Source organism: Poecilia formosa, unplaced genomic scaffold (genome assembly GCF_000485575.1).
Source record: "Poecilia formosa unplaced genomic scaffold, Poecilia_formosa-5.1.2 Scaffold39, whole genome shotgun sequence".
Classification (NCBI taxonomy): Eukaryota; Metazoa; Chordata; class Actinopteri; order Cyprinodontiformes; family Poeciliidae; genus Poecilia; species Poecilia formosa.
In genome coordinates, this window is record NW_006799978.1 from 3,080,992 (window position 1) to 3,096,934 (window position 15,943).

The 15,943-nt window shown below is 40.5% G+C and overlaps 1 protein-coding gene across 4 annotated transcripts in view; it reads left to right on the forward strand.

The window, feature by feature from the left end:
* The window catches only part of lingo2 (leucine rich repeat and Ig domain containing 2), a 193,998-nt gene that overhangs the window by 55,075 nt on the left and 122,980 nt on the right, over nucleotides 1–15,943 (forward strand). For all 4 annotated transcript variants that reach the window (XM_007551070.2, XM_016670940.1, XM_016670939.1 and 1 more), the window contains one exon: nucleotides 6,178–6,282. The gene's annotated coding sequence lies outside the window, so the exon portion shown is untranslated. The remainder of the gene's footprint in view (nucleotides 1–6,177; nucleotides 6,283–15,943) is intronic.

The window sequence follows — 15,943 nt, forward strand, 5'->3', positions numbered from 1 at the left end:
CCTTTCTGATCGTGTGCAATCCCCCCATAGTACCTGGCTGCTCAACGTTTTCTGCACAAAATGTCCACTTGGCATGAAGATCGCTGTAGCCGTGGTCCTGCTTAACATTTCAAAGACAGAAATGGGCAGAAAGCAGCTGTTGAGCACAGGAAGGCTAATCAGCAGAGCAGGACTCTCAGGCTTAAGCTTAAAAAAAGAATTTGTTCTGTGCAGGAATATATCGCAGAAGAGTATGCATCTGCAGTAGGTTTATTATCGGAGCTCTTTCCTTTGTTGGTTGTCGTGAGCTTGTTATTTGCTTCCTGCTGTTTACCACAGGCCTGCTGTTAAAGAAGTGTCCAATTAGCTGTGGATTTGGTGGCGTGTACGATCACATCAGGGCTCCTGGAGTCACATCAGCAGCATGTGTGTTGCACGGCAGCAGGGCTTTAGGCTAGCACTTCTGAATCAACATTAAATTCAGACGTGCATAGAAACAAAGAGACAGAGAGGAAGCATGGAGGAGTCCTGCAGGACGAAGGTTCGTCTTCAGTTAAAATAAGACACCAAAGCAAAACTAAAACTCTAAACTAAAACCTTTTGTTGAACATACAGTAGCTAAACTGAATAATTGCGGAATCACTGAGCTAGAAGTTGGTATTAAATGATAATTGTACTTTAAGCTTATAGTGATGATGTGTGAGGAGAGGAAGACTTGTTTTGTGTTGACATTCAACCTGATTCACTGTCAGGTTTTAAACTCAGGAATGAGCTCCTCCCTCCACGTTGTTCACTGCTGACCCTTATCAAAGGTCTGAAGGTTGAAGCTCAACAGGAGTCTCACTCAGCCACAGTGTTTTACAGCTAATGAAGCATTAAACGCTTGTTTTGGACCCGACTGCTGCAGCATTAAGGTGCAGCAACCACTGCGCTCAGCATGGGGAGGCAGATGATCCCGACCCGGCTTTGTTTAAAGGAGGAGGATCTTTTAGTGCATTTTGACCTATTGTGCATTGTTCAGAATAAATGCAGAGACTTTATTCTGATCCCGGCTGTGCTTCTGTTTTATTCAAGCCGTTTGTGAACAGAAAAGCTTCCAGAGATGGAATTCTTCTCAGCAAGTTTCTGTAATTTATTTGTGACATTCAAGTGACCTTCTGAACCAATATTCCCTGTTTCTGTGTCTTTTTTAATTGTATTTCCTTTGTGTTTAAGAATGTAAGACAGCTGAATTAGCTTTTTTTCTGTTCAGTTTATTTATTCTCTTTGAAGAAATGCAGATAAAAGGAAGGAGCGGGAGACTGTAGAGGCGTTTAAAAACCACTTTAGGCATTATGCATGGCAGGGTGGCTGTATTTCTACATAAGCATTCAGTTCATTTATAATGTCTTATTAACTCAAAGTATGTTGACGTTTCCACCGTCTAGCATTCAAGTTTATTTCAAATAGTGCCAGGATGTTATAAAACCTTTTTATTTAACTCAACACAGAAGGTGAATCTATATGGATTACTACATAATTCATTATTGTTTTTATTTAAATGAAGAAAAATAAAACTTAAGTACACACAGACAGCTTTATTAAGTTGAAGGATTATGGCTTGCAGCTAATAAAAACTTCTAAATTAAATTAAGTTTTTTTAAAACTTCCAGTAATACATAACTTGTGAAAAACAATAAAAAATAACTTTTAAAGTGACTCTTCACATAGAACTCGTCTCGATCAGCATCGCTCACTGGATGAATGGATGCAGCCTGACAGATCAACGTTGAGGCTGAGCATAACAAAAATATAGCAAGTTCTTATGCTAAATTCTGACATGAAACTGTTGGTCAACCGGCTGCAAAGCAGGAGCAGAAATTATTGCCATTAGTGTTGCTTATGCATCTGAATTGATCTGTGGATCAATGCACAGACCTAAAGCTTCCTTTGGCAGGTTTGTGTCACTGCTGGGTTTTAATGCACAAACGGCTCCTTTGGGTTTCACACATTCAATGTTCTTCTCAGGCTGAATAATCATGACCTGCATCCAAACATTATAAACTGTTACAATAAATGAGATCTGTGGGATAAATCCACAAAAAGCAACCGAGATCTACTGAGTCGACTAAAAAGTAACAACCTGATGGATTTTATTTGTTACAGCACAGAGAAGTGAAGTAACGTGTGATTAGTTTTAAACATGAGGACGTTCACAGTTTGCCATGTTTGGACAGAAAGACGTGGAATGAGCAGCGAAGTGAGTGGAGGCTTGTTGACAGCATGGCCTTTTGTTCCTGCTGAAGACAGTTGCTGGATTGAATTGATCTGACTTTAGAGCCAAACCATTTATCTTGGTCAGTCATATCTGATCTGTGGCTGTCAAGTGCCAACAGGCTCCTTGGAGAAATAAGCAGTTTGGAGAGACGGTGGAGAGTCACTTCAGTTCTGAAGCAGCGCTGCTCACACTGCTGGCTTTTCATTAGGACGCTGCCTGTTTGATCAATAATCCGCTTTAAAACAACAATTACAAGATTTTATAGATCAACAAACACAAAGTAGCACATAATTGCTGATAATGGAGATATGTAAAAATGTTTTGCCTCCATATTCAGCCACTCTGAGTTAAAACTTCCCAGAATCACCTTTCCCTGAAATAACAGCTGCAGATCTTTTACATCTAGAGTAGAAATCTCTACCTCCATTTCTACAGGAGCCACTGACCTCTGACCTTTAGATCCCTGCTGCCCCAGAGGGCTGAACCTCCTCCTCAAAACCTCACCAACTTCTGCAAGCGTCAATATTAAAGTCTTACAACAAAATCTAAATTCCACTTAAGTCTGGACTTTGACTAGGCCATTTTAACACATGACTATGCTGTAAACATCTAAGCCATCCCAGCTCTGGCTTCTATGTTCGGGATTATTGATCAGTTGTGCAGGTTTGATAAAAATCTTGCTTATTTGTGCTATTTTTAAGGAAAAAAAGATATAATAATGTAATATGATAGTGAGTTATACATAAGCATCCAATGGATGTGAATCTCTGTTATAATTTGACATTTATAACATATAAAATCAAATATGGAGAAACTATGAAAAATCAGAAACTTTGATCTATTTGAGCTGCAGATCACAAATCTCACTTTAAAAGTATTTAAAAGAATATTATGTTTATTTTTTATTAAATATTTTACTCTGCTTGAAGAAAGAAAAAACGATAAGAGGCCAGAATATTTCTAAAGAAGAAGAATAATCTCACAGTAAATTAAATGTCACCATTTTAATTAGAAACGTTTCTGCAAACTGCTGTTTAGATGCATAACAATTCATCTGTTGTCTATACGCAACTAAAATATAACACAATAAAAGTTAATATAGAGAGGATGTTTGTCGGTTTAAACAGTAAATAATTATTTACCCCCATGGCTACAGCTGAATCCTCACTAATATTTATATTAACCGCTTTATCTCCAGTCTGAATGTAAATTAAAACAGGAATTTTCATATTCCAGAGTTGCGGCTGTTTTCTGTCTCTTTGGTTTGGATTGATCCGGCCTGATGGTTTTGACCGTGTCTGCCTCTACCTGGGCCTTTTCTAAGCCACACATGATAATCCTCATGGGTCCCTCATTAAGTCTTTGCTCCAATTAGGCCTCACTCATTTTGCTGCAGCACAATTACTTTGTGCTGCGGCTCACAAATCCTCCAGCGGTGGATTAGCCTGTTGGCTGGGTGGGATGGAAATAGCAGCACTTTTAAGTCGGAGGAGAAGGTGAGCTACTGTCCTCACCTCTGCTGATGTGGCGCTGCTAACTAGCTCCATGGGAGTTTCTGTGTTTGTGAAAATGATCCAGAAGTGACTCGCTGCGACCTCTTTAAATATGTCTAGTTTGGTTCAGTGAGAGAAATTATTAGAAACCCAAAATGCTTCAGCTTCAATAGGATTCTGTCCAGACTTTATCTGTTACACATTCATGGGAGAAAAATGTAAAAGGCATAACCAACAGTAAATAAATGTTATAATGCCAGTGTTGTGTTTTTTTTTACAGCAATGCCACTTTTTTATTTAGCATGAACATGAAGATGATTGTTTGAGTTACAGGTTTTATTAACTGTTGTGATTTGTCGTTTAAATATTTCAGATTAAAGGGTTTTTTGCAGGGTAGTTTTACAGTTTTTGCTGGTTTGGAGGCGCAGTGCAGCTGCGCCGCAGTAACCGCAGCGTTTCTGTGTGGAGTTAACATGATCCCACTGTGCATGACAGAGTTCTCAGAATCTCCAGTTTTCTCCAGACGTCCAGAGACAGGCGTGTTGAGTTAATCTGTGGTGGACAGCAGAGCGGTTCAGGGTGTTCCCTGCCTTTACCACTTTAATCCCTTTCAGGTACAACCCCTGCAACCAGAACAGGATTAAGCTGCTATGGAAAATTGATGTATGGTTGGAGCTTGTTGCTTAACGCCTGTGTCCTGTTGGATGGCTCCTCGCCTGATTTCAGTCAACTTTTCCTTCCTTTGTGTTGCTCTCAGGAAACCAGCATGCTCCTCTCTGACCTGCCGTCAGAACCAGAGACGGTTTTCCCAGAAGGCCTTCTGTGTTTTGGGATCTGTAAATTGTGCCATTAGACAAACAGCAGATTTGTGCTGATGTTGCTTTACTTGCAGCCATCATGGCTGCCACTGCATGACCAGCAGCATGTTAACTCTGGAAGTATTTCTGTCTCCTGATCAACATAATCAGAGGAAATGATAATGTTCTGGTTCCACTGGGCTTAAAGGAAGGCAGCATTCAGGTTCTGCCAGTTAAATGTTGATGAAGTGAAATCAGCTGGAAAAACATTTGGAGGTTTACGGTTCTGGAGCCGAAAGGTTCTGTTGACCCAATGAGGAAGGATGAAGTCCGTCAGTCTGGGAAGGTTCATATGGTCATTTTGGAATGATTAGTGTCCTGATTATATAAAACTATCAACTATTATTGGAACACATAAGAAAACACAGATCTCCTCTGGAGTAGATTCCCAGCGTGAGAAAATACATGAAACCCAACAGCTCCAGTTCCCTGTAGATGGCGCTCCTAACATGTTTGATGGCAACGTTTGTGAAAGACTGAACAAGTACAGCTTGTTTTTAGAGATTCCCAGGAAAACAAACATGTCAGAGCTGCATCTGAATGATTGTAGTGTAGAAAGTTTTGGTCATAAACAGAAACAAAACAAAGACATGTCAGCTGCAGAGACGCTTTGCAGTAAGCACGGTGGTGGCGGGTGGTGGTCTGGGATTATTTCTGCAGCTGCTGGATCAATCAGCTGCTCATTCCAGAGTCAAACATGAAGCATCTGTTGCTCAGCTTGGTCCAAACTGGGTCAGCTGCTAAATCCTACAGCAAATCTACAGCAGAATGGCCCAGTCAAAGTCTGGAGGGCTAAGAAATCAGATATCTGGAAAAGCCATGAAACTGAAGCAGCAGTGTAAAGCAGAATCATGAAGATGTGAGGATCTGGTAGTGAAGTGATCCTGCTGCTGCTGAAGGTTATATGATTTATTAAATGATGAGGTGGAAGCTTTAACATGATTGTAGCCTCAGCTCAGCAATGTTTTTATAATAAAATCATCTTTTCCTCTCGGCTGAGCTGGCTCTACCTGACTTCATACTGGTTCGCCGTGTTACTTCTGACAAATGTAAAAATCAGCAAGAATATTTTCCACATAGCCAGTTACTGATGTGTTAAAGGACAGAGCTGCTGTGGGTCTGATGTTGGCTGAAGAAGAAAGATGCTTTCTCTTTTCATTACAGCAGGCTGGCTAAACTCTCCAGTCAGCTAATTCCTGCTAGCCTTTAGCGCCTTACCTTAAACTGCAGCTGATGCTTTCAAGCACCACGAGGGTAAAGCCGGGCCGCTGGCTGAGGGGACGGCACACATCCTGTCCCGTCGCTCGTCCTCTGCAGCTGGATGATGGAGCAATGAGCCGTTCAGCTGCAGCTGTTTAGCCAGGGAAATGATCAAGTTGACCAGGCAAGGAGAAAGATACTGTACATATGTCAACCAGAGTTTTTTCTTCACGGCTGCCCTGGTGTGGGTTAGCTAATGCGCTTTCCTGGACTGACATTTCTTCAAGGATGTTTATCCTGGATGGCTGGGCTTCTGCTGGCTGAGTCAGTTAAAGCTGTGAGCTCACTCTCCATGTCTTCTCTGATTTCTGTTTCTCTCCATTTCTCTCAGGCCTGGGAGTAAGTGACCTGTGAATAGAGTCGCTCTGGGGATTTTCTAAAGGACTTCTTGATTCTGTAACATTGTTGGAACATCGGACGTTACAAAGGCCAGGAGGTATGTGAGAGTGAAATTAGATTTTCTAAAGTTGTTATCCTTTCATCTCAAAGTTACTTCTGAACCCTGTAGGACTTTAGTTAAAGTAGTTGTTTGGCTATGACATATTAAAGCAAAGTTAAAGCAGGAATAAAAGCTGTTTATGTAAAAATCAAACTTGAAACTTTTTTTTTAATGCGCTCGGCCTGCAGACTTTTGCTCAGAGCTCCAACTGCTCCAGATTTTAGGAAACCCAGCAGATAACAGAAATATATCTCATATCCAGGAAATCAATGCTAGATTGTTTTACATTTACAATTGTTCATTCTTACATAGCTTTATAATAATTAATGGTGGGTGGATTTAAAAACTTGATTGATTTGATCAGAAGGTTTTGTTGAAAGGTGTGAGTGATAATTTCAAACCAGCCTTTATGCATTAATCCATATTAGGGATGTTTTGTGTTTGAGATATTAAAGCGTTACTGGTCACTAATCCCAGGAGATCCACAGATTCATTTCACCCAGACTGAAGTTTTCAAGCCTTTTTTTCTGTTAAATGTGATGATTTCCTAATAAAAATGACACCAGTGGTTATAATATTACATCAGATCAATGAAACGACACTTTAAAGCAAAATGTGGGTTTGAACCTGTCTGAGCGTATATTCCAGTGTATCCAGTAGAACTCCATCTGGATGCGACTTCGTTTAGCTTCCATGTTGCTTTAAAGCTATAAAATGTTATTTTCTTCTCCAAGAACAAAGATGAGACACAGTGAGCTGAAAGGTGTCAGCTTCATCCAGACAACACACACACATGCAGACAACACACACACATGCATGCACACGCACACACACACATGCAGACAACACACACACATGCAGACAACACACACACATGCATGCACACGCACACACACACACGCAGACAACACACACACACGCACACACACCCGCACACACACACACCTGCACACACACACACACACACTGAATGCCACAGCTCTGTGGTTCTGTTCATAACCCATAACTCCTGCCATGTTTTCCACCATTTGCTTTTTATGCCCTTTTTTCAATAAATGCATCAACAGCGAGAAAAAACCACAAAAAAGTGAGCGGCTGGAAATGAATGTGATCATGGTGGGGAAGGGACTGAACAACGTGTAGAAAGAAAATGTGTCCCTGCTCCCTCGCTGCCTTGAGGCATAACACAATTAGACTTTAGATTGTTTTCCTCTCCCTCTGCCCATCTGATTTCTGCTCCTGCCAGACTATTCTCTTTCATCCGCTTTATTCCTCTGTATTGTCATAATGTAGCAGACCCTGAGTGCTCTCACAGATCACTGGTACAGCTTATCAGTGAAGTGGTGCCGCTTCAAATTGGGTCCTTTAATTTGGTCTCTCTACATCCATTCTCAGCTTTACACTTTGAGGGGAAAAGGTTGCAGCGGTGGAGGGAAAGATAAACACACTGCAGGTGGAGCAGATGAGACAACCTGGAATCTCACACAGGAAGTTTGGAAAGGACCAGAGGAAGGAAAGAGTCTGTTGATCAGAAACTGGATGTTAAAGTTTAAAAATGTAAAGGTTTCTATGATGAATGCATGTTTTTGTTTTATATTTCTTTACATAAACACTGAAATAGAATAAAAACATATTTAAAAGTGCCTTTCAAATGAACCCAGAGTGGATCCAGAGCACTGAATGTATTATTATGTGTTTTTTTTTCTTTATTATTCTTTATTATTAATGTTCAGCAGAAATATGCACCATATGCAAATAGCTGTAAATATATTTGGCTTCACTTCATTATCTTCACTTCCATGATTGACAGGATAACATTTATTTTAATGAGATGTTCTGCAGATTATTATATATTATGGAGGAAAGTATGAAAATAATCCCTCCATGTCTCATTATGAACTCGCTCCGTTTTGAACGGTTTGGCTGGGCTGGCGTCCAGCGCCGGTTCGGTTCGGGTCGGTTCAGGTTCAGGAAGCTGAAGATTGTAACATTTCTTCAGCTTCATTCTGGTTTAAAAAAGTATTTACACCCCTCAGACTTATGCTTCTTACATTACAACAAAGTTTGATGTGTCTTGTTGAGATTTCATCTGGTAGAGTCATGCAGGTTAGTCAGTGGTATTAACTGGTTTTTAAACATTTTTTTAACCAAAGCATAAAAATATGAAAAAAATCCATTCTTTGTTGCAAAGCCATCCAGCTTCCATCAGCCTGGATGTGGAGCCTCAAGTTGCTTCTCATCCTCAGTTAGATTTCAGTCTGGACTTTTTATAAAAATCATTTCAGAGCTGAGTTACTGTGCTCTGCTCTGTGTTACTGCAAAAACACAAAATCTGTTTTTGTTTTGTTTCCAGTGCAAATATCTTGTTACATTTGAAATAAACTAACTGAAAGACACAGACATCATAAATATACAGCAGCTTGTTTTAGGTTAATAATTACTGGATATTGATTAAAAATCGTACCAGATGTAATTTCTAGCATGAGGAAGATGAAAAAGTGTAAAAGCTGGCGGTGGAAGTCGTCCTGTGTGATGTTGTGTTCTGATCTTTTACTGTAAATCACATAAATGTCAGAGTTCATGACCTTTATTTACATGAGAAGACATGGCACCATGTGAAGTAGGAAGGTGAGTCAGCGCAACGCTTCAGACAACTTTCTGCTTGGAAACGCTGCTTCCTGCCGTTGCGGCATTTCCCCCCCTGTATTTCTGTGTTTGGCTATAAAACGGCGCGTCACGATGGAGCAGCATTCCCTCATGAACAGGGACCCTTAAGCTGTCAGACATCAGCAAACTGGGTAAAGATGTTATCAGAACCACAATAATAACTGAAGACAGAACAGCTGAAACAACTGGTTCAGACAAACAAATCTGATTTTAAAATGCATTAATGCTGATGCCTTTCTTCAGTTTTTGACCATTAAAATAATAATTTAGCTGTTTGGTTGGAACTGGAAGGCCAAGATCCACTGACCTCTCAGTAGAAAGTATATTAACTTTCTACTATTGACCTTTTCTGATCTGCTGTTTGTGGTTGAAAGCTGAACAGAAATTCTTCTTGCGTCTTTAAAGTGTAAGTTTTCATTTTTCTGTCACTTTTGCTCTAATCGTGGATCTGATATTTCCAAACCGTTCCTCTGCGGCAATTCTTTACTAGGAAAAATGTAAAGTGATGATTAGGCCATTAGGGCCACATCTGCCAGCCTAATTCTGTTTTAATTTGCAGAGATCTCTGCTGTATATCGCTACAGTGGATGTGACATTTTAATTAAGGCAGGGCTGTAAAAATGATTACTGTGAGGTTACAGAGGGCTTCTGTTCATATGACTGTGGAGAATAGTTTCCATACCGCCAAACCAACACGACCACGGCGTCTCTCTGACCTCCTCCTCAGTCATTAGAACCATCACACAGAATGGTAACAAGATATAAATTACACATTTATTTTGCACAAGTTGCATATTGAACTCTCATACCTGGAAATGTGTTTTATTATTTGATTATCTGGACGTTGCTCTGCTAATGCATGAGAGTGCCTGAACATGTTTTAAAGATTCCTTCTTTTCTCACAGAAAATCCTTGTGATTTCCTCGTGTTGCCTTGGGCATAAACACCAGCACTGGAAATAGAAGTGGATTAATTTGACACATGGAGTGCCAAGTTGGACTTGAGCACCAGCAGAACCAATGAATCATGATACTTTATGTTTCACCACATGATCTGTGGTTGCATGGCTGATTCTTTCTTTAGAGCAGAGGCGATTAAGGAGGAAGTTAATCTAAGAGGAAGTAGACATCTGTTTGGCTTGGTTTCCTGTCCAGTGGTAATAAGACATAAGCTAGTTGAGATTTATTTTGTTTTAATTGTTTTTGTCAGAAATACAAAGGACAGCTGGATCTGTTTTCTTCTTCTATGAATTTAATTTGTGGCTGGTACTTTATAAATATGTTTCATGCTTCTTTAATGGGAGGCAGCCCTAATGTCTGAAAAAGGCATGGAAATATTGTCATATACTAATTCTATTTAGTAAGATAAAAACATGTCTTTAATGTAGATTGAGTTCAGGTTTGATTATTTTATGTATTTTATATAAACATATTTTTAAAGCAATCCAATAAGAAGCTGTTAAATGTGATTAAGAAACATTTTTTTCTTCCTCATCCGAAAATGTCACCCCAGGAAACCAAAACTCTGTTTGGATTTTTCAGTCCTGGATGTAATTAAAAGTATTTTGTCCTGTCGGCCGTCAGCATACAGGAGTAAACCTCTTCAATAATCCAGGGAGGAGCCGAGCCGCTGCACCGAGCTGCAGGTATCTGGATGTGTGACAGAAGGTTTTTAAGCTCAGTGTTGCTGCAAGACATTTCACTGTATACCTCCCTCCCCTTATGTAACGTTAACAGCCAGTGGGTGAGTATATAGAAGGTACCTGAGCTTCAGAGGGTCAATAATAAGAAGCACATTGAGCACATTTACTGCCTCTTATTGAGCTCTTCAGGTTTAGTGGTTTTCCTCCGACACTGCAGGGTTTATCAAAGCGCCATGCAGCTGAGGAGCTGCTTCACTAACCATTTCCATCCTGAGCATCCCTGTAATACATGCCTTGACAAGATAATAATACATTATTGAAATGTCATTGCAACGATACAAATTTTTCACTGACATTCAACAAAACATTGGGAATGGGTTTGATGGAAAATTCTGTGTGCTAGACTGACAGAAATGCAAGACGCAGTTCAGTCATGAAATGCTCAGAGCGTCGCTAGCATGCAATTAGAAAGGCCTGGGGATTTGTGAATATTGCAGAGCCTTCTGCGCTCGTCAAAGCCGTTTGACTGATATGGTGAGTAGGATGTGGCAGACAAACAAGAGGGTGAGGATGATGGCAAAGCGCTGATGTGCCAGCGGAGTTGTCTGTTCTGACTAATGTAGCGAAGCAGCAGCAGAGAAAAGGATCCAGCAGCGCAGCAGCTCCTCTGTGCTGCACCGTTTCAGGACCTTGGACAGCTCAGTCAAACGCGGTGCGTTCACAGTCACTTTGGACAAAAAGCATCGAGTTTCATGGATTTTTCTGCTCACATGTTTTATGATCCGCCTCATTTCAGACACTGGCAGAAACACACAGACTGAACATCCAAAGAAACGTCTTACTGCGTCATTTAGATAACTTTCACCTAATTCAGACTCAAGTTCATTCAAGGTAAGTATAGCAACTCATTACTAAACTGGTTCAAAACTTATGAATTACTACAAAGTTGGCAAATAACGACGTAGGGATTTGATTGTATTGTTCTGCTGAGGCCTGAATGCTTCATGTAAATAAGTCAGATGTATGATAGTTTAGATGAGTTTATTAAAACATTTGTTGAGATTTATACATCAAGTTATACATTTGTTGCAGCCAAACATTTGAGAAGTTACTTTTGTTTGGTCTTTGATGACCAGATGATTTCTTCTGCCTCCAGTGACAGTCATGTTGATTTAAACTGGACTTTGACAGCAGCTAATATTCATCTGGACACCAACATAAAGAACCAACTAAATGTAAATAAATGACCTTTTGAAACTGATATGGCTTTACTAGACCTGCAGCAGCGTCTGTGTCATCAGGGCAAACAGATTTCACAGCTGCTGTGACAGCACAGCATTTGACAGCGCCCTCTTCAGGCTGGCAGAGCGCTGCATGCTCGTGTTTCCCACAGTTCATCTCTGCATCCTGAACTCAGACACGCCTCGTTTGGATGATCAGCAGAGACACTGCAAACTTTAAAACATACCTGTCCTAAAATTAAACTTTCTCTGAAATGTGGATTTAGATGTGCGTTTATTAATTAATTTAATTTAATTTTTTCTTTTATGCAGTCCTGTAAGAGTTCAGCACATTGAGCTCTTTGATTTTTTCCTTTCTGTTCTGTGTTTGACAGCCTGTGAAACCTTTGGGCTCTCACAGATAAACCTGCCCTGCCTCTATAGTTTACGGACTTTCAGTGTTTTTTTGAATCATTTCATTTGATTTTTTGTCTGACTTGAAAACTTTTTCTATCTAAATACTTTATTTTTCAGAAAAATATTGTTTGTACCTCGGTCTCTTGTTTTATAAAAGCAGCTTTTATCTCTAGTGAAAATAATCTGCTGGAAAAGACGGTCTGGTTTGGTCTCACTTCTTTTTTTTTCCTATGTTGTCAGTCAGACTTTCAAGAATGGTGTTTTTATTGCTATGATTATGATAAAATAATCATTTTAATGTATGGTCTGTAAAAGCTCCTCTGCTTATGTTTGATGCTTTTGCTTTAACTTCCCCTTTGGACTTTTCAAAGTTAAAGTGAAGGCGCTGAGGCTTTCTCATCTTCTTTTATGTGTCTCTGTGTCTCTGAGGACTTCTGTCATCACTGAGTCTGAGATGTTGCAGCTCTCAGCACCAGACGTGTCGCACACAGTTATGAATACCAGATTCCTGTCCACACGCGGCCGTGGATCAGGGCTGCAGCAGGTGAATCTGGTCTGATCTGCAGAGGTCAGTCCAGTGCAGGAAATATCCAAACGCCTTTATTACGAGTTCATTTGTACACTTAGAATCAGACTTTCCACCTGGAGCTGCAGCGATGCAGCAGAAAATAATGTGCGATCTCACCGGTGCAGGATTATGTGCATTCTGAAGTCAGGCCTGGTGATTTTGTTCACACTTTTACCTTTGAGCCTTTTGCACCTGCTGCTGGCTCTGAGCTCATGTCAGGTTATCGGCCGTTTCTGGGAACCAAAGTCCTGTTAAACAGTAAAAGGCTTTGTGGTAGTTATGCTAATTAGCCTTAAGGCAAACTTGCTCCTTTTCTTCAGTTTAGTCTGTAATTGTCATGAAGGTTTGAACATGAAGTGTTGACATCATCCATTGGCCACCTGCGTACCTGAGCCAGAGCAGCTAATGCGGCTAAGTACCAGCTGGTGGGCAGTCTGAGAATAAGTAAGATGTTTAATATGTGGCAGAAATCCAACATCATAAATTCATCTTAGCTTTCCAAGTAACACAGAGCATTATTTAGTCTCATTATGTGGATTTTTCTCTGGGGTTAATCAGAGTGCTGCAGCAGTCAAACAGGGTAAAAACTCTTCTGATTGTGCCTGTGCTGAGCGGCCCCTTAGCAGGAGCTTATATCTTAAACTGTCTGCTCAATAACTCAATTCCACTCTTATCTTGGGCACAAGAAGAGATTTAAAGTGAAGTGGGAGAGCTCAGTCTTCTTCTCTGTAGGATGCATCCCACAGGCCAGACTGTAAAAGAGTTATGGATGGCCCCATCAATGATGTCTTTGAAAGATTACCATGAAGATGGCCGTTAATAACGTGGCACAGCATGTGACGATGAATGCTTTATTGATGGCTGCTTCAGAGGCGTCTGCAGCACAAGGTGCAGCTGACAAACGTGTCCACAAATAGAGAAATATGGAGAGCTTCTAACTGAAAGAGATGATTCAATTTACAGCATTATTATAAAACCAGGCGTCCATGCATGGCTGCTTTCAGCACTTACTGGCTTAAATTACCGTATTAGAGAAACACTGTAATATTTGACAACATTGTAAAATCAGAATGTTTCCTGTGGGTCTGCTGCTGCTGCAGAAAGCATCTATGAACCAAACCGTTTTTCTTTTTGAACAAAATCAAAACATTTTGAATTTTCTTATTTTAATGTGAAACGTTCAGTGGAGAAAGTAACATCTAAATCAGAATTTAATGACAGAAGTTATAATTATTAACGTTTTTCTTTCAAGTAACCACTGATTATGTAACGGTTCCTTTTGTGACTGGTGAAAACTGAAGCTTCAGGTTTAGTTTTTTTCACCACATGAACGTGTGAATCTGTTCCCATAAAAAACAACAAACATGTTTACACTAATCCATCCTGACGTCCGTTTCGTTCTTTCCAATTTCCCCACGTCAGCCTTCAGTTTTCTCCCCATTCTGCCTTACCCACTTCTAAATTTATTCTTTCATTTATTTATTCATTTGATCCCTCATCCTCCTGTGTTTGTATATCTGGAATTTGTATGAGGCGCATTATTTGCGTTAGTCACAGAGCAAAATGAAAAAGTGGGAGTGTGCTTTGCGGCTGGTCGCTGTTTGTCCTGAGCTTTTCTTTCTGATTCCCTGTTTGACGTGGTTTGGCCAACCTGTTTGTTGTCACATTCAGTTTGTTTTACTCTGTTTGTGTTCATGTTTACATGAAGCATGTTTGCTGTCTGCTCTGCAGCTTCGCTGGTTTTCGTGTATTAAACGATGGAATATCTTTAATGTTCTCCTTCTCCTGTGCATGTGGCTCGTTATATAGACCCCAGAGCAGAAAACACATTTCTACAGGAAATACAGGAACTTATTGCTGTTCCACAGAATCCCATCTAAGAAATAATAAATCATGCAGTAAAATGCACTCCAAATGAAAAGCTGTTGATCTTAATAAGGAGGCTCAGTGCCGCTGAGATGTGAAAGTTTTGTTCCTAAAAGTGCTGAATTGTTGCAGGCAGCTGTAAACACCAGGTTCAGCAGCTCCAGTCTGAAAATGGAAGTCGGTTGTAATTTTCCCAGTTTTGTAGTGATATGTTTCTCCACCTGCTGCGTCTGAAGCTGCTGTCACTCTGCTCCTGTTTTGATATGCTAGCTGTCATTTTGAAAATGTGTCACAAGCCTGAATGTGAGGAAGAGGAGTTTGTGCCAGACAAGGTTCTGTGTGAGTTTGAAGAGTGTGTGTCTTTGATGCTGCCCCTGTTTGAATGGTGCATCGGATCAGAGGTGAGGGATCAGCTGCTCCTGCTGCTCCTGCTGCTCCTGCGATGATGTCACAATCATTCCTGTGTTTCTAGTAGAGGATTGGATGATCAGCATGTAATGTTTGCATGCTGTGGGTGTCTCTAGCGTTCCCGTTAGCGCGTTTAGCTGAAAAGCCAAAAAACACATCAAGCCTCAAGCAAGAAGTAAAAACGTTTTGAGGAAATGAGAAAGTTGCATTAATAAATAACTTTGAGGCCTTTTGAGTCGCATGGCTTTTATTTGGTTTTCCAAAATTAAGAAATAAAAAGATAAGATGAGATAATACTTTATAGATAAAATAAGGCCTGAATTAATTTGAACACTAACTATTCAGGACTTGAGGTGTAAGTTCTGCTGCAGCACATGGAAACGACTTCATACCACCGTGGTTCCTATACGAGTTCTTGTAGCGACGGGAGAGTCTGAAATCCTGCAGCAGATGGGGAGGCGTCAGCAGAAGCTTGATCTTCAAATTGTCAACCAGTCTGGATCCAGATGAAGAGTCTACAAACATGACTTGGATCCACAGAGCTGGCGGCAAACAGGCGAGATTTCAGCCCACCTGCCAAACGCACAGAAAACCTGTTCATGGAGCTGTGCTGGTGGCGAAGCTGATCCGGTTTGAAGGAGAACCTTTAGCAGCAGGGATTCCTGCGTTTCACCAAAGGCTCTTTATCTACAGGATTTAATAATCCCTCTAAATGTGTATCTAATTACTAATACTTTCTACACAACATAATAAAATCATTTCTTTGTTTTTCTGATCCGTCACACATGGAGGTCAGAGGAGGAAACATGGCGGCTCTGTCTTCACCAACTGAATGTGAGACGATTCCTGCATTCAGCAGACGGAGAGGTT